The sequence below is a fragment of the Streptopelia decaocto genome (genome assembly GCF_964273445.1).
Source record: "Streptopelia decaocto genome assembly, chromosome: 2".
In the NCBI taxonomy this organism is placed as follows: Eukaryota; Metazoa; Chordata; class Aves; order Columbiformes; family Columbidae; genus Streptopelia; species Streptopelia decaocto.
Genome location: NC_138655.1, coordinates 109302311 through 109322520, shown reverse-complemented (window position 1 = coordinate 109322520; position 20210 = coordinate 109302311).

Below are 20210 nucleotides of genomic sequence, written 5' to 3'. Positions count from 1 at the left end.
TAAGAACCTAAACCAATCTAGCTTCAAAACCTTCACACAACCAGCCATCAACAACCGAAAAAGAACCTTCAACAATCTACAACATACTACCTGAACCAACCTAAATCAACCTCAAGCAACCAACCGAAACCAAAAAACAAACAACCTTCAATGACCTCCGAGAACCCAGCTTCAACAACATGAAGCCTCTGAGAAACAGACAACCTACAAACACACAACCAGCCTCAGACAGCACAAAACAACTGAAAACAACAAACCCCAAACAACCCAAACAACCCAACCAGCCTAAGCCAAATGACTAAAAGAACCTCCACCACCAAACGACCATAACCAAACCTACCAAGAAACCCAAACTAAACCACCTATTCAGCCTAAACCACCAGAAAACACCTCAACAACCTCAAACAGCCTACCCTCATCCAATCACCTAACCCAACCTACCTAAAAACAACTAAACCAACCTCAACCAAACAACCTGAACCAACCTCAACACAAACCCTTCAAGCCACCTCAACGATGGAAACCAAACCTCCCTACACCAACCTACCTAAAAACACTCACAAACAGAAAAAAATTATGTGAAATAACATAACATGAAATAATATAAAGTAAATTAAAAAAAAAATAAAAAAATAAAATAAACAATTGTATACATTGTTTTATGTGTCCTTGAAAATGGTTTTGGAGCTGAAAACCCCCTGTCCTTTCAGGGAAACAGTCTCTTTGTTATTTGACTCACTGTGAGGGAAGAGAGAGAAAAGAGAAGAGAAAGAAAAGAGGGGCTGCAAGGGCTTGCAGCTGAAAACAACTAGCTCTACGGAACCTAAACAAATCTACCCTGCAAAACTTAACCAATTTTGAACCTAAAGAGTACTTTAAACAATCTACAACAAACTACTTTAATTAGGCTAAACCAACCAATGTAAACAAACAAAAAAAACCCTACTACCAACCTTAAACTACCTAAAAGAACCAAGCTTGAACAACTTCAAACATCCAAGAAACAGAAAATCTACAAACACGCAAACTAGTACTGCATAAAACAACTGAAAACAACCAACCTAAAACAACATAAACAACGTAAACCAACCTTAACCAAATGACCTAAAAATACCTTAACCAACCCATGAAAGCAATCATTACCAAACCTACCAAACCCAAACTAAAATAATCTAAACCAACCTAAGCCACTGGAAAAGACCTAAAGAACCTAAAACAACAGACCCCCCCAAAAAAAACCCTAAACCAACCTACCTAAAGAACCTAAAAAGCCAACCTAAACCAATCTACCTAAAACAAACAACCTAACCCATCCTAAAAAACCCCTAACCTAAACTAGTCTAAAAAAGACACCATAAACAAAACTAAACAACCTCAAACCACCTACCTATACCAAACAAGTAAAAACAAACAACCTAAGCCAACCTACCTAAACAAACCTACGTAAACCAAGTGAAACAAAAAAAGTTTTAAAAAAATAAACCAACCTGAAGAGAAACATCCTATACACCGCAAAAGAAAATTACCTAAAAAAAGACCCAAAAAACCTACCTAAACCAACCTAAAACTATGTATACCAACCGAACACCAAAAATCCCACAAACTAAAATCACTTACAAAAACCCACCTAAAACCACCTACATAAACCAATCTACCTAAAACAAATAGCTTAAACTAACCAATATAAACCAAGCAAACTTCAACAATCAATCTAAAATACCCTAAAATTCCTAAACAACCAAAACCCGAACAAGCTAAACCAACCAACAAACATCCTACCCCATGCACTGCCTCACTTGGATGTGTGTGCAGTCTTGGAAGCTTCACTACCCTAGCTTCTCCTACAAATGGACCTTGAGATTGTTTGCAGGTTCTCGTGGGCGAGCGCAGCTACCGTATACCCTTTGACCCATGGCTGGTACAGCTCTGTCAGGGAAGGTTTGTCCTCTTTGAGCAGCATGCAGCTTCAGGAGGGACACACGTGGAATGGGGAGGGAGGAAGGGGATACCCGCCCAGCCAGCCGGAGCAGCCCAGTCAACCCTGGCGATCAACGGGGTGACCGAGGTTGCAGCCAAATTGCCCTCACATCCAAATCAGGAAAATAAAACCTATACCAAACAAAACACAACCTATAGCTGGACAAACACATTATAGAACCAAGAAAACAAAACCAAAAACATCCTAAAAAATACTGCTATTAAATACTCTAACCCAAAGGACCTATACAACCAAAACCAACCAACATAAACCAACTTAAAACAACCGTTACTCAACCTGAAACAACTCACAAACAGCCAAACAAAATATAAACTCACCTAAAACAACTAATCAACACCAACTACCTAAACTAACCACCTAAAAAATAAAAAAACCAAACAAGCTAAACAACCTAAACAAGATGACCAAAAGTGAATGACCTAAACCTTAAAGAAACAGCCTACATCAAATGACACAAACCAACATAAAACCGACCTAAACCAGCCTAAAATGACCAAGCCAAAAACCAATCCAAACCAACCAAACTTCAACAACCAAGCTAGAACACTCTAAAAAACCTACACAACCAAAACCCAAACAAGCTAAACGAACCAATACACACCCTACCCCATGCACTGCCTCACTTGGATGTGTCTGCAGTTTTGGAAGCTTCACTACCCTAACTTCTCCTAAAAAGGGACCTTGAGCTTCTTTGGGGGTTCTAGCAGGGGAGTGCAGCAACTGTGCTTCCTCAGCTGATGGATGATACACCTCTACTGGGGAAGGTTGTCCTCTTCGAGCGAGCGCGCAGCTCAGGGAGGGATGCACATAGAGCGGTGCCTCTGTGGTAGAGGTCTCCCATGGAAGACTGACCCTGAACTGTCAGAAACCTGAGGAGTGAGAGACAGGTGAATGATAGGGTCCCTATGGAGGAGAGACCTTGGGAGTCTTTGACCCAAGGAAGCTATTACGAGTTTCAAAATTTCAGAACTGTTATCTGAAATGACAACTATTTGTAATTGATTATGACATGCTCAAAGCACACTTAATAGGATGTGAATAATCAGGACAGCTGCTTTGTTGACACAAAATGCAGAGAAACCATTTTGATCCTGTTTCACAGAATGTGTTCTATGTCACTTACATGGCATGATCACAGCTACCCAGGCTGCTTTCTTGGGATAGCTTTGGGTTTTAATTACCCTGTCAATTGGAATTAGAGGTATTAATGTGGCAGTGAAGTGATACAGATTGCTCATGGGTTCTGTTCTCTACTTGTTTGCATTCATCAGTCTTGAAAGAGGAGGACTTTACACATTGTCTTGACATGGATGCTAATAAGCCTGCAATGAGAGGTCTGCTGCATCAAATAAATAGGTGCCAGCAGCCATGAAGAGAACAAGCTGAGATAAAGGGTCAATGTAGTCCAGTAGGGAAAATGTGGAGACTGTAGGCTCCTGGCTAGGACAGAACACTCCGTTATTTTTCAAGGATGAATGGATGTAGCCAGTGAATGGATAAAAGCATGTAAGAGGAGGAGACTGATGACAAAATTAGCCACATCTGAAGAAAATGGAGCAGGACAAAAGTGTATTATATCAACATATTCCCTATGCAACTACAGAAATAATTTAAAACTGAGTATTGAGTAAACAGAAGTAATTTCCAACTGAATCTTGAACTAGAGTAAATCAGAGAGGCATTCTTAAAATATACGAAGCTATGTTAACTTACATCTCTTGAGAACAGAGAGAACCAGACTAAGTCACATGTTCATGTGCAAAGCATTTTAGATCAACTTTTTTGTTTCAAATGATCTGGATTAAGTTGGACAGAGTGTAAAAATGAGAACTATTATTAATATTGTAAGACACAGGCTATATAAACTTGTATCAAATGTCCATGATTCTGTGCAGGCCAGTCCTTGCTTAGTGCTTTCACCATCTTTAGTGGAGTAAATGCTTCTGGTGTTCCTGGGTGTTTAAACTACATTGGTTTTCAAGATAAAGTAATACATGTACTAAGTCCATATACTTCTAGATTATTTTTTGTGTGACTTGTACAAGTCATATCATGCTGTGATTTTAATGAGTTCTATCTTTGCATGTCCTTACTCCTGGAAGACCTTTATGGCCTTCCCTCAAGCAGTTTTATACACAAAATAGAACTATTTCTGAGAAATGGAGTTCTAAGATCTCAATGGATATATTTGGGTGGAGACAAAAAATTATAAGCAGTTGATGCTGCTAGCCACATCAACAGTAAAACAGAGAAAATCCTAAAACTCAGAGTAATTGTCCTGCTTTTTTGCTTTCACTTTATGGACTATGACTTTTCAGATTGGACAAAAAATACAGTACTATCTTTTATTTTCAATCAGTTTCTTATGCCAATTTTAATGCACAACACTTCGGTATTTGGACTGAGAACACTGAAAGGAGAATGATAAGAATTCACACCATGGAATTACCATTACATAAAATCATTAGATTTTATAATCACTGTAAAAAATGCATTCATTCCCTCTCTCAAAGTTTAGGACCTAAACTACCTCTCAGCAGTCCTTTTAAGAATTGCAATTTTCCTAATGGCCCATAATATCACTACAAGTTCCTCTGCAGATCAAGGGCAGCAGATCAGCTTAAGAGCATAGATTCTCTGAGCTAAAGTTAACAACCCTTTGTGGTAATTTCAGAAAGACCTTCCTTATTGTTAGAGATGCTTCTCTGGGCCATGGTAAAAACATTATAAGCCTTCAGAGGGAAGTCTATTTAGGACAGTTGCAGACACTGACCAAGTACATATTAAGCTAGTATATATTGCATATGCAACAACTTGTGTCTAAGACCAGATTTTACACCCTCAAAGTTAAAATTATACAAACTGATTTACTGAAATTCTTTGCAGATTGTTTCTTGGATGTGTTTTGCCCATTCCCCTCCCCTCCTCACATTACAAATATCTAGCATAGCATCTTAACTTCCCTAGTTTCTGCTGGAACACTCTGTGGAGAGCTAGAAAGAGAGGCTGCAATCTCCAGCCTCCAGGAATCTCCGTTGACAGGATGAAGTGCTCTGCTCTCAGTGGAAAAGATGCTGGTTTTAGGAAGAAGAAGAGGATCGTGATCTGCCTCTAGCTCCTCTCCTTTCCTCTTGCTAAAATGGAAAATGATTTCCGTTAGCATCATCCCTGCTCTGGAGAGGGGGGAGAATGTATCCTGGGCCAAGGCAAAGGCCACAACTCTGATGGGCAGCACAGAAAGGGGCATGGATGCCAAAGTAAGTGTAGAGCATGTCTGTTTGATCTAACATACATTTTGAATGTAGATACTTCCCTGGTATTGGAATATCACTCTCGTTTAATCTTCTGTCTAGTCACAAAGACTCACCCATCCACCTGCATGCGCCTTTATTTCTGTTTTGCCCCAGTTCAATAAGAACCTGCTATCAAGACATTAAAGAAAACAATAGCAACCGAATAATGTTAGCATTTGATGTTATAGAAATAAAATAAAATATCTGAAGCAGAATAAATCCACAAGATAAATGTCTTCAGAGTCAGAAAAAAAGAATGTCATGGCTATAACCTGTTTACATGAAAGTATTTTCTCTGGTGGGATAATCAAAGTTTCAAAGATCTTGTCCTATATAATATCAAATCCTATTACTATTCAGCAAGGGAAAAGCTATTCCCTTAAAATCAAGGTCCTCTTTAAGAGCTTCCAGCAGAAAAAGCTTGTCTTGTGTGCACAACCACACACAGAAGATATCTCAAAGGGAAATGTTAGCCTCAAATTAATTTCTGTCAGATTTGATTGAAAAACTCACACATATCTGTTTATTCGAGGTTTGTGACCTGACTCTGCCTGACTGGGATTTGGTAATCAAATAGAGACTACTACAACAGATTTATCAGTTTTGCTGTAGTCAAGAAATAGAGCTGTAAAAAGTGTGTAACAACAATAAAATTAGAACAAGGAGATTTTTTTAAATGATCACTGTGCAGCTTCATTTGTTCATTAACTAAAAGAGTACGCGTATTAGAAAAAAAGCAAAATACAAATTAATTTTAAATGTTATGCTAATATTATTGCACCATGTCTGAACTAAGTTGTAGTGTTATAGTGTAATGCACTTGAATGGATTTTTCCTACCAAGCTAAGGTCAGTTCCTTAATTTCTTGTGCACTTGTTGTTGCTGGCCACTACTGCAGTTACTCTAAAAATAGGCAAGACCTCGATCCTTTCTCATGGGGCAAGTTCTGAAAAACTGTACCATTAATCTTTCACTCAAATTATCAATAAACTGCTCAACTTTCTCTTATTTTCTTTCAATGTCTTACTTCTAGAAATTTAACATCTAAAAAATAAATAATAAAAAATTAAAATAAGTCCCATGAGAAAAAAGGTTCCATTTTTCAAGCACATCTAATAAAAACAAGGTACCCAAGTGTAAAGGCAGCAGTTACAGATGTGTAACTGCATTGCTACATCGCTGACATGACACTAGGTCCAGCCAAACCCCTAGTTGTGCTGGAAGCCCCATGCAGAACTGCAAAACATATTTTGTTTGGCACAATGAAACCATATAGGATCTACATCTGCTGTCACCCATTCAAAACAAGAACCCTCAATTTTATGGTCATTTATATCAGGACTGGACACCATTTTAACTTTGGCCTCATTATATCACTCACTTCATCATGAGACACAACTTTTGAGACACAACTCCTGATCCAAATTACTATTTAAAGAAATGGTGAAAAAAAAGAAGGACAGTCACCCAAATGAAAATGACTGAGGCAGCTTTGAGAGAATCGCATTAGTTGGATCTAGCTTCAGAAATTTTATTTAATTTGTATCATATCTCATTTAAACTTTGTTTAAAGGGTCTTTAAATGAAGGAGTTTGGGAAGAAAGGCAAGTGGGGAATAGGAAATTGAGAGGAGGGAGAAGAAAAAATGAAATTGAAACTTTGGCAGAATGGAGGGTAAGAAGCAAGAAGGCAAAGAAATAGGATGGGGACAACTGAGCAATTACGGGAGTGGGAGCTGGACAGTAAACAAAGGGGCAACAGCAGCCATTGGCAACAGAAAGTAAAAGACTGGAGGATGAGAACATCTAAGTTTCAGAGCTAAGATTATAATGATAATCTGAAGAAGTTTCCTGCGTTTCTTCCAGTGCTTCTGCAGAGAGGGTAATGGGTCTGCTGTGTCTGTACCTGTGCAGATCCAGCTTGGACAAGACAGAAAGGAACTAAAAAGCCTGACTCTTGAAAACTGAAAGTAGACATTTAGGACAGGAATGGAGCTAATTTCCCTTACATTTGTTCTTCCAAATAATACTCCAAGCTTTTGGGGACTGATTTGGAGAAAACAGGGTTGTTTACACTCTGCTGACCTTGACAACTACAACAGAAACATCACCTCCCTGCTATCCCTGCCTTCATAATGTAGATCTCCATGAAACTGTCATGCCAAAAACTAGCAGAATTAACTTATTCTTTCCTCTATTTTAATATGATTTTCTCAGTCTAACAAAAGAGGTGAATGAGGGGAAGAACACCACACTGAATGAAAACAGAAAAAAAATGCAAGAGCTGAGGCAGTAGCACTGCGACCAAACATTCAAGTCTCTAGCTGCTCAGGGCTTGGTGAAAATTTTGTGTTTCACTCCCTGTTGCCTCAGTTCATGTGTATTCATGTATTCTGAGGCATTGTAGAATGCCACCATTTTGATTTCTTGTAACATTTTCCATTGTAACGTTCCTCTTTTATCTTCTTTATCTACCAACCAGATAACAGTGTATTTTTAACAGGCATCTCCATTAGGGTATTGACTAAGTCGCTCTCAAGTCCTCTGTCACAAGTCACTGAAACAACAAGATAGGTAAAGTAGTTATTGATATTTTCTACTGCCTTGGTAGCTGACACTATTCCCAACTATTTTTGGAGGAGGAAGAAAAGAGGGAGCATAAAAATAACAGAATTGGGTCACTTCAGAATCTATCTGCTGTCAATTGCAGCCGCTTTCCAGTCCCCAAGAATTACTGTGGTGCACAAATGTGGTTTCCTGGCTATCATACCTTCACAACTCATCATATTCTTTAAAAGAGGTTGAAGTTGCAACGTCTGTGCCTTTGGGATGGTTGATATTTACGGAATTACGGTGGGTACAACTGAGTACCAATAAACATTAATTTTTTCATGGAGTAAGGTCTCTTAAGGACCAGACTTCAGGGGTAAGACTCAAAGCAGGAGCTAGGCCAGTGAAGGGTATGAAGAGATCGAATAGGAGAAGGGAAGATCAAAACCATGCACAATGGGGACAACATGAACACAGAGTGGTTGGCCACTGTTGCTTACAAGACAAGACCTCAAGAAAAGCCAATGGCATGATAAAATGACATAGTTCAAACACACAAGTGCCACTTTAAAAAAGAGCATGTAGTTAAATTATGGAACTCACAACCACAGGATTTTATGAAAGGCAAAGGTACAAGATAATGGGTTCAGAACACAGTGGTCTGGTTGCAAACCCTAACCAAGTTCTTCATTGTAAGAAGTCAGGAGGATTACTTTATATCTGCCTTATTTTTATACTCTCTTTCTAAACACCTAGGAGTAGCCACTGTTGAAAACACCTGTGGTGTGAACTAATTTGGCACTTATTATGTTCTTCAGGAAGGCAAAATGGCCCATAGACAAATGGACTTGCTAAGTCTTGCAGTCATTGATTTTCCTTAAAATTCCAGTTCCAGGAGTCATTATGGCATGGGAATCTCAGATTTCATGTATAAACTTTAACTTCTAATTCTGGTATGTGTACAGGAAGCTTGAAAATATGACATCACTGTGCTATATGGCCTGAAAAAATGCGACAATCATGTAATGCACATTTCATTTCTGTAAAATAAGCCAGTCCTATAGTCCTAGCTCATTTTTGAACACTATGGGGACTTGCAGCTTTGTTCATGCTTCAGACTTATCAGTACAGTAAATATATGAGGCAGAATATTATCAGAAAAAAAAAACCCAAACAAACAAACAACAGCAACCACAAAAACAAAAAACAAAACCCCAAAACATATTTCCAACAACTGGTTATATAAAATATTGTGGTTTTCTTTCAGAACTTCAAGTAAGTGCTGTCAAATTCACTGAGCGCTCACAGCTTCTCTGAAAGTCTGATCTAGGATCCCTTCATGGAGAGCTTTGTGTAAAACCATCCTCAGTTTAACTGTGTATCTTGAATACCAACAATCTTATAACAGGCCAAGAAACACATAGATATTCAGGGTTTGAGCAGAAGCACAGAACTGTTCATTTAGAACTTGTAATGGTCTGGTGGACTCACAGGCAGGCTGAGGGGCAGGGAGAGGAACTCAGCCCTTGTTTCCTTAACAGCATCTGTAACCTGTGTTGACAGCGCTGCTAATATTAGTCGTCTGAAAGATGGGCTGCTAATGACTGATTTTCAAACACTGCAGCTGTGTAAGTCTCCTGGAGTAGAAATGAACTCTGCTCAGGTTCAGAAAAAATGCTGAAGGGGGCAAGCTGCGGCTTTTTTTGTGTAATGTAATGCTTTGGAAGACGAAGACAGCCTTGGCATCACTTAAGCAACAAGCTGTAGCCAACCTTCTCACTATTTTACAGGTGATTTTAAAAAATATCTCAAGATTTCATATTGTAGTAAATAAAGGAGACTGCACAGATGATATTTTCTAAAATTTCTGTTCCAGCACTGTCCTCAGTGAAGGGTTAAAAGAAACTGCAGCTGTGCAGTCTAGTTACTGTCCAAGACACCTGAACTGAAAGGTGGTTTTTGTGATCACAGCCAGTGTTGAACCAGTTAAAAGCTTTGAATATAATCACGCCAGTTGCTTGGGAAAGGTTTCACTAATACAAAAGCACAACAGAAGAAAGACAGTAAAATAATATATCTCCTGACTTCATACTGCTGCCTTGACTGCAGTATTCAAGTATTAGCAGAAAGTCAGCAAAAGTAACAATTCAAAAGCCAAAAGCATTACTGAAATTAAAATTGCAAGTCTTAGAGTGAAAACATCAGGACTTTTGTTTTCTAATTCCTACCAGCATTAGTGAAATATATTCATTTTGAATTGCAGGATTTTAACTTTACTGAGTGTAAAATCTATTTTAATTTGTTCATGTGTTTGTACATCTCATTTTACTTTTAAATGATTTTTTTCATGATCTTTAAGTGAACAAGTTTCTATGCTTGCAAGATAAAGTAATTATCACATAAAGAGGTAAATGGCAGAGGAAAAAATTAAATACTCTCTTTCTAAAGACAGAACAACTATTTCATATAATTGCTTCTTATCTCTGTAACGGTTTAACAGCAAGATTCGGAATTATTTTACTTTTTTTCGCATTCTAGAATTTGTTTAGAAGTTGCAGAAAACACCATTATCGGCACTGCACCAGTTCTGCCTTTAGTACAGAGTATATCAAGGGAAAAGAGGATTATAAAATGGGTGTCTGAAGTCAAATTGTAAATGGTTAGGAAGTTTCTATTGCCACTTCAGAAAAAGAATCATGATCTTTTCTGTCCTACAGACAATACCCATTTTTTAGCTCTAAAAGAGTCTTAGTTTTAAGGACTACACAGGCTGCTTCCATAACATAATAGTGAATTTCATTTTGTCACTTCTCATTTTCAGAATCAGAATTTTCACTTGCCTGCTCCTGTGTTTGTTAAACACATACAAACTCCAATGTCATCAGTGACATCCTGCAATAAAGCTGGGTTTACAGATGTAGAAGTGTAAGATCTTCCCTTGTTTCAAACGTGGGCTTTAATTCTCATAGTAGTGCAAGTCCAGAGATCTTGTATGTGGCACCAGGCTACTACAGCTAATATTCAGCATTTACACAGATTTTGAGTGTATCACCATGTAAGCATCTAGGCAGATACAGCCTAAAGCTGGTAGTTCAGGTCAATGTGCTCAGTTAGCCACCCAAGCCACCAGCGTAATCGTTTCACTCAGATGTGGTCTCCTCACTCCTGTGTTTCATGAAGCTTGCTCATGAATAATCAGGGAAAGAATATGGGTGTCCTGCTCTTCTGAAAAGGACAGAAAGCATTTTTATGGCTTATGGAAACAATAGTTTCCACAAAGTCCTTCTACTCCTTGAGCCGTGTGGTAAGGCCGTATGCTCCTGCAAAGCATACTTTATTCAACATATGATAGCACTGGCTCACCTGCTGATGAAAGCCAGCAGAGCTGGCTTGATGTAGAGCACAACAGATGGGGCACAGGCTGCTGCCTACAGTTGCCAGCAATGTGCTCTTGTTTCGTTGCAACTGAAAGGCAAAATAGAGTTTTCAGTTTAAGACTCTATATATAAGTTGCTGAGATCTATGGGTAGAATTCTGCAAAAATGCCTCTAGATTAATAATGGTGTTATTTTTAATTCAGCTGCCATTAGCCACCATCTGTTTTCATAATTCTTCTGCACTGCAATGTTACTCTAGTGAGATTCTCTGCTAGTCAGTATTGCTGCAGAGCTGTTCTTTCCCTTCAGTCTAAGGGCCAAAGTCATGCAGAACCAGAAATGGTATTTAACATAAATTAACAAATGAGGCATACATTTTTAAAGTGTTTTTCTGTAACTGCAGCACATCTATGCATGAAAGCTTTGCATTTGGAAATTCTGAGAGGGAGAAGACCAGAAGGGAGTCACACAAAGGTATAAATTTAATGCATAATTTGTTTTCAGGGTTTGTTTACTTAGGTTAAAAACCTAATGAGTTAAAACATTAATCAGAGTGGAACTAGATAGGAGTTATTTCTATTGACTTCCATGGACTTTAGATCAAACCCAAAGAAAAGACCCATCTTTCTAGTCCTACTTGACTACAGCATGATGTAGAAGTAGGGCAGAGATTCTGGTCCTTGACCAGCAAAAGCAGACACCTTCCTGGACTTTTCACATCTGACTTTCTCCATGCTGAAGCATACTTATCTGGATTATGTTACTGTGGAACACAGCCCTCCCTGCATTTATCAGACCTTGGTTGGAAGGCGGTGGAGGGATGGGGTCCACAGTGTCAGAAGCAGCTCAGCGCTCAGGTGGGAAGGAGGCAGATGAATGCTTCAGAAAGCCAGGAGGTTAGGGAGTTTTCTGCCTTCAGACCTGAGCAAGAAGCTCTACTAACCTGTGGATCTGTCTGTATTTTCTGTGTATGTTTAAACTAGAACATAAATACTTAAAGACATTTGGCTATAGCACAAAGTTTTTCTTGGGCTAGTGAGCTCCTCCACCCCCTCTCCTTAACCTCCTGTGCATGCACAATTCTCTTCTGGGAAAAAAAATATAATGATATAGAGCATTTTAGAATAGCTATTCCATAACATCTATTTCAGAAAACATCTAAGTTTAGAAAAGCCATAGAGATGTCTTCCTCTGAGGCCCAACTCTGTGAGGTGCCAATGTCCCTTAGTTGCTCAGCACACCAAAAGGAGGCTCTTTTTATGCATCTGCATTGCACAGTCTCTGTTTAATGTACCACCAAGACACAGAAACAGCCTATAATTCCTGAGGAGCTGAAACAACAGAAGCTTCCTGTGGTCCTGTATTAATGCTTCAGAGGGAAAAGCTGCAGGTGGATGTTCATTCATTGCAGATTCTCATTCTCCAGCATGTGCCTGTATCAGTTATCCTATATACCTCTGTCGGCTGGAGATTCCCTGCTATTGAACTTGACCTTGGAAGGTACTTTGTACATTGTTTTGCTTGGAAGAAAACATAGATGCTAATCTCAGCAAGCTTGTATCTTAGGTATTCATTCACCAGCAAGCATGATTTTGTGCTTTAGAATAAAACTTCCAAAGGATAATAGTGGTGTTTATTGCGCATTGTTGTGATCAGTTTGATAGTAGGAGTAGTACTCTTTGTATGAGCAGAAATGAAGCAAGCAGGATGCAGCAGAAAAACAGGAAAAAAAAAAAAATCATGAGGTTATCTGTTATAACTACGGCTATAATGGAACCTGTGCCCACCTGGCTAACATAACCACGTGTTTGCAGCAGATGCAGTACAAATGAAAGGATAAGTAGCATATGAAAAAACCCAACAGGGCATTCTGGGGTAGTGCTGCACTGTGTCCTGGGTGCCTTGACCTTCATAATGCTAAAGGCCTTGCATTTCCTAAGCCATGTTTATTACAAGATCAGAGACCTAATTTTTGAGCCATTAACCATGAAATACAATTTGGGGTTTTTTTAAGTATTGCAGAGGAGTGAATCTGACATGTGACACAGAAAGCATGGTAAGGATTCTGGAATTATCTTTTGTTTTGTAAATTTTAGGAGCATGAGGTTCACTAGGATATCTGTTGATATCTATGTGAAATGTTTTCTCATCCATTTACTCACGTGGGAGAACCTATTCCACTACATATTTAACTATATCTTTAGAAAACAAGATCTGTCATCACCAATTTTCCTTTGCTCAATCCAGTGATGTGTTCAACACACCATGAACAAGAGTGATACTGTACATTTTGCTAACAAAGCTATTCTGCCCCTGACATTAACATTAGAGATACTTTCTTCCTCCCTGATGATTTATTAAAGCTCTAAAAAATTAAGTAGCATTAAGAACCTATAGAGCGAAAAATGAATCCATTGAGTATTTTATTATCTTTTGTTCTCATGCAACATCAGTTGAAATTGATGGGAATGTTTCTAGTACTTTTAATAGCATTGGATCATGTTCTTAAACTTAAGAAAAACTGTCAAAAACTTACATACAAACAATTCTGAAACAAGAATTTGAACTAGAGAAGGTTGGCCCCTCATCTGAACAGTCCCAGCCTGTAGCAGAGTTTGGATATAAAGTTGAATTGTTACATTCTCCGTTCAGTGCCACCAACTTCCCCCTGTACTTCTGTCAGCTCACAAGAAGAAATGCACCCTTATATAATTTATGTGTATATTTTAACACAAGATTGTTCACTTTGGAAAAGTCCCAAACTCATAAAACAAAAACAAATTAAACAGGAGAAAAATAAAAAACCCTCATGTTTACATAGTGGATACTCTAGGAAAGGACATCTAGGATCAAGTCCAGTCTCATGATATCACATATTGCTATATCATATATTCCTACTTGTATACTTATCTTTATTCTACTGCAACCAGTTTTCCAGACTTAGCTTGATGAGTAAGTAAAAGTGGGTCCAGTGCAGTTAAGGACATGACTCTAATTTAAAAGTGTTTTTGAGTGAGGTGAGAACTGGACTTCTATCTACTTTTATATGAGTGATCAAGTTCGTGGTATAGGCTCAATTAAAATTGTGCACCCAAACTCATGTGAGATAGAGAGTGTAGCTTGTAAGAGGATTGAGAGGTGGGAGAAGAGTCCACCAAGAACTTTGATGACGTAGGGGTGGGATTTGAGAGAACAGTGAAATTCTACAAGCATACTGGAATTGAGCCCAATAATCCAGCAATAGTTGTCTAAGTTCTCCAGATAAGATAGGTGACAGGCATAGAAAAGAAAGTGATCATGATTTGCCATTTATTATAAAATCTTGCTTTCAGCTTGGCAATCAAGTAAAAAAGATAGCACGAGATATTTTATTGTAGGGTTTTTCAATAGAATCAGCAGTTTCAAACACAGTGTTCATCATACTGTTCTGGCCAGAGCTCAAAGAAATAAAACATCTAAGGCTTTATTTTGATGTACAGTCTACATCTGGTTAAAGTGTATACATTCAAACCCTTTGACCAGTATTAGATCTGGAAGAAGGACTAATTCCAACAGTTCTTGACCAGTTGAAGTCTTGATGGAAGTAAACGGGAGTTTTGTACTCCTAAGAATTTAAGCTGCTTTGCGATGCAAAATAATGAACTGGCGCGAAAAGAGGAAAAAGCTTCTGGAGAATGACAAGCTGGCATAATGGTTTTTGGATGTAAATAATTTCCTATACTCTTTGCATATTTTCTATTCTAAAAGTGAAGAAAAATAAGAAAACTGAAGAGTTAAATTATTTTTCATCACAGGAAGTTTAAAATAAATAAATGTAAAAGTTTCCATTAATCACCAGGCTTCTAAAGTGGTCAAGAAAGATAGATAAATGTCCCCATGGTATTAATCCCATTTAACAGAACCTGAGCTGAAGCAGAAAGAAGCTAAGTGACATACACAAGATGCAGGAAATACGTGGCATAGCAAGAACAGAATGTGTATTTCCTGGATCTTTGACTTTAACCAGCATGTGGACATTTCTGCTTTGCCAACAGCTAATTTTTTCTGCTCCCAATTATATATATACACACACGCATCCCAAGAACATGATACATTACAGAAAAATGTGCTGAAGACAAGTAATGCCCCATCACAGTTAATAACCTTTGAAAGCTTTAATGTGAACAATAGCATGTGTCTGTTCTGCAGATTTTTCATTAAAGTACATAGACCAATCTTGAGGAAAAAAATTAAAAAGAGATTTGAGGAAGTAATAACCCAGGGGTTACAAAATATTGATTAGGAAAAATATTTTCTTCATAAAGATAATATTTCTCTTTTAGCAAAAAGAAGCTGCTTAGTCTCGAGAAAAAAGAAAACAAAGTATGTTCTGAAGGCACCCATTTCATTTGTTGTGAGCTTTGTTGAATAATGAGCAAAACTGTCATTCGTCTTACAACCTTCTCTCACCTTACCTATCACACTGAAAGACTTAAAATTCTTCTGGAAAGTCTGTGCCACTTCATTTAATATATTGAACAAAAATTAAACACCAACTTTTAAATACTGTTAGTGGGTTTTTTTATTTTTTCAATCTAAATACCTGCCCTTTGGTGCCTAATATCTTCTCAGAAGATACGACCTGATAAATTTAGTATGGATTGCCACAGACTGCATTTACTTCTAATGAGACATAGTTTCTCCTGATCTTTTTCATCTATCTTCAGAGAAGAAAGATAAAAAAAAAAGCTTGTTTCTGTCAGAGTTTGTTCTTTGGTGTCAGGGAAACATGCTGGGTTTTTTCCTTCTCCATCTTCCAAGTTTTCACCTTGATCTTGTAAAATATTACAAATAATCCAAATGCATATATTGCTCTGCTGTTTTGTAAATTCAAACTGAATAGTAAAATAGTTGAAGATAATGATTATGATTATTTGAGAATATATTTTTCCATCTTCGAGAAATATGTTGGGTGGTACATTTCCAAATTTCAGGAGACTGGTGGGTGACTTGCAGACTAAGGCAAATGCAAATTAAGAAAGCTGAATCAAGGGCCTTCTGAGGACTTCAAAGGGCTTTGGATCGAGACTCAAGTTCTTAGGACTTTTCATCTCTAGATATCAAAATACTTCACAACAATCAGTATATTTCATTACTTCTATTTCATTGATGGGGAAACTGAGGTATAGAAGAGTGAAACAACTCTCCCCTTATCATTGAGTGAGCGTGTGGCACATCAGAGGATGGCAGTCAGCTCCCATGACTTTCCCTTTCTGCTATCTCAATCAAGTTTTCTCACAAGGATTGACTAAGGAAATAACGGTCAGACTTGTTACTCCAGTAATTTTGCCCCCCTTCTGACTAAACTCTGAAGTAACGTGTTATGTATGACTTGACAGGGGAGATCTGTATACTGATCCCTCAGGACTAGTGCTAGATGTATTAGTAAACCTCCAAAATCCCAGTGTGCTGTGCCTGCCACCACCAGCTCTCATCATGGCAGTTCACTTGCATCTTTCCCTATCACTCTTTGATCCTCCCCATCTCTTACTAATCCCTGTTACTTCAAGGGATTAGATGGAATTCAAATGAGATCCTGTGTTGATTTAGAAGTCTGTTCTTTCAGACAGAAATTGTATCCTCTCATCTGTGTTCAAAAATAAATAGCATGCTATCATCACCACCACAATATAAATGGCTAATTATAATAAGGAGCTGGATGCTCATAAAATAAATAACAAGATCTTTGAATGCCCCCGTCCTGTTTCTTATAAATTATATAATCTGTTTCATATGTTGGGGGCTGGACTGTCTGCACGATGTTAAAGGGAAAGCCTGGCACTTTGTCACAGAGAAACATTCTTAATAGCTGCTGTTTAATATCTACCACGGGGAAAAAAAAGGTTGTGAGTGCCCATTGGATGAGCAACAGCAGTTAACTAATAAATACTATTCCCAACTGGTTCACAAACAATGAAGTAACCAAAAAGAGCCGTGTTAATTTCTATTCTGTTTTCAAGCAGGAGAACAAAATCAATATTTGCTTAATGGAAAAAGTCAATACTTGAGGCAGGCCATCAAGGGCAGAAGGGCTGTCCTGTAGCCAAAGCACAAGGCTGAGAAGCAGGAGACAGAGATATGCCTTTTGAATTGCTTAAAATGAGTTACTATTGCTCTTTGTCTCACTTTCCCCACTTGAAAAATGGGAAGTTGCTCCTCGTGGATGCTGCATGAAGCAAACAGATGATAACAGTTTTCAAGTAATATGGGTACTTTCTGGCCTGGCAGTGAACACTGTGGAAAAGTGTTGCTGGTGACCTGTCACTATCACTGCCGACAGCAATCCAGGCACAGATAAAACTGAGGCTGCTTCTTAGCACTGTACTAAAAAATCTACTTAAACGAAGTGGGAAGGTGAAGACTGGCATTCTGCTACCGCTATGCACACTTAGCATGCAACGGGTAGAGCCCTTCAATATCTGACCCAACAGCTCATAAAACTGTTATTATCCACAAAATACCTTCTTTGGAGCTAAAGAATGAGAAGAATTGAAAGAATTTATTTTTTAAAAAATGGCTTATCCTTGGGAGGATATCATCCTATTATGGTCATGTGGCAGCTGTATTTATCCACACTCATTGTCAAGAACGATCATCTCATTAACATTTTTATACTACAACCACATGCAGTAGGAATGATGTGTAGGAATGCTATGTATAAAACCTGTGTGGCCTATTTTTCTAAGAGAAACTCATATCTTTTAAAACCTTTGGAGGTGAATCCCTTCCCTAGTAGGGACCATTGACTTCAGTAGGACTGTTAATATTCCGTTAGTTTTGTTTCCATGTCAGAGGTTGGTGGATTGTACAGCATTTTTTAAATCCGCAACCTGTGGATAATACAACCTCAAGCATTACATCTGAATTTGTTGAAATCTGCTGATACTTTACCAGAGCTAGGTATGTTTTCCACATCAAAATAAAACTCACTGAGAACGTATTTGACTAAAAAGCTATTCCACTCCAAGGTGGAGGGAGGTAAGAGGATATACTTAAATAGTCTGTATATTACCTCAGGCACCACTTAAAGGCACTACCTTGCACCCCAGGGACCTGGGTTTTGACTCTGACATTGCTTCATAATCAAGGGTTGTCCCAGGGTGAACTGTCAGATTTCAGCTATGTGGTCTTAGGGTCAAATCCTGAGGGGATGTAAGAGGATGGGGAGACATGGCAAGGAAAATACAGCTGTGCAAAGAAGTGGGTTGATATACACAGCTAAAAATGTAAGGAAAGAAAGAACTGGTTTTAAGAGTTTTTTTCTAAGCTAGGTTGTGATTAGAGCATCAGCAAACAGAACACACAGTGAGGACTGTGCTTTCAGTAAAAGGAGAATTTGTCTCATAGGTACAAGAATTTGTGATTAAAAGGCCCAACAGCAATAAACTGATGGTCAGATCCCCAGTTACACTGAGGCCTTTTTTAAATTTTAAGTTTATTATGAGTGTAAAAAGGATTTGAAATGTAAATTATTATTTGTGTCAATGTCACACAGAACTGGAAAGAAAGGAGAGTTCATTGAGAAAATTGAGCGTTTATTCTGCTGGCCAGGATCCTTTCTCCATCCCTGCTCAAACAGTGTAGCACCTTGTTCAGTGGTAGCAACAATTAGAGGTGCTGTACAGGTTCGTGACACATTTCATTTAATGTTTGGGGCTGTAGGAAAGTTAACAGGACTTCTCTCTTTAATGGAATTGCACAATCTGTATATAAATTAAGATTTTTTCAGTTATGCTGTATTAACTTGGAATGAAATCAGCCTTAAACATTAGAATATACATGGAGGTTTTTTTTGTTCTGTTGTAACCAGTTTTATGCCTCTAGGTCCATGTGTTCACTCCTATTTAATGTTCCAGTCATCAGTTTAACATGGAATATATAATATTTGGGTGAAATCTAAACCTTTATTCATTTTAGGGGAACCAGAATTTTATGTCACATCTGTCAAATGGCAGTACCAGTAGCTATCTGCTCTGTCTAATCGTGGCTTAATTTATTTTGCTGCTTCTCCTCCCTTTTCACCTTTTTAGTTCTTTCCTTACTTCCACTCTCCAGATCGCAGTTAAGCAGTATTACAAAATATCTATACAAAGATGGCAAAGTTGAAAATTCACTTCAGAATGTTAGTGTAATATGCTCTGTGGTTATGACCAGAACATTATGCATGGAAATCATACAGTATTCCTGAGGTAGGAACTCTGATAACCTCATCAATCATTTCCTTTATGTTATGTACACTATTTAAGGAAGTGGAAAGCTAAGTATTTTTCCTTGAGGTTAAGTGTATGTCAAGAAGAAGAAGAAAAGTGTTTTTCGCCATAAATACAAAATAGATTTTCCAATGATCTATTTAACATTGACACCATTAAAAACCTTCAGTAACAGACCAGATCAGAAGTAGTGAGGGAAAATAATTATCAGAAATAACACTTGTGAAGAAAAGGAATAGGAGAGAGCTTTACTAGGCTTTGGTGGTTTGACTTCTGCGACTCAAAGGCAAGACACAACACAGCTGTAAAGAAAATGGAATTTTCCATATCTATATGACAATATTTTAAATATTTATTTCTTATATATTACCCGTTTGAAAAATAATTTTCAAAGGCATAAAATGTTGGTCTAGATATTTTCCTACTGAAAACAATAACAGAACTCCTACCAGAAGGTAGCTGCTGTTTCTGAAATAAGCAGCTGCTTCTGAAAATGTTACTTTATAGGTGCTTTTTTTTGGTGTGTGGAGGAAGAGGGTTATTTTGAAAATACATGTAATCTATAAGTTTTTTCACCTTGTATTTATACAAAATATGTCAAAGTCATAAAGAATACCATTTTTGTTTCAGGTGGAAAAGACTTCCAAAAGAACTCAAAATCTTTAACAGTGAGAAGATGTGACATAAACAAACTGATTTACTGTGTCTTCACAACCCAGCCAGTGAGGCAGGCCAAGCCAAAT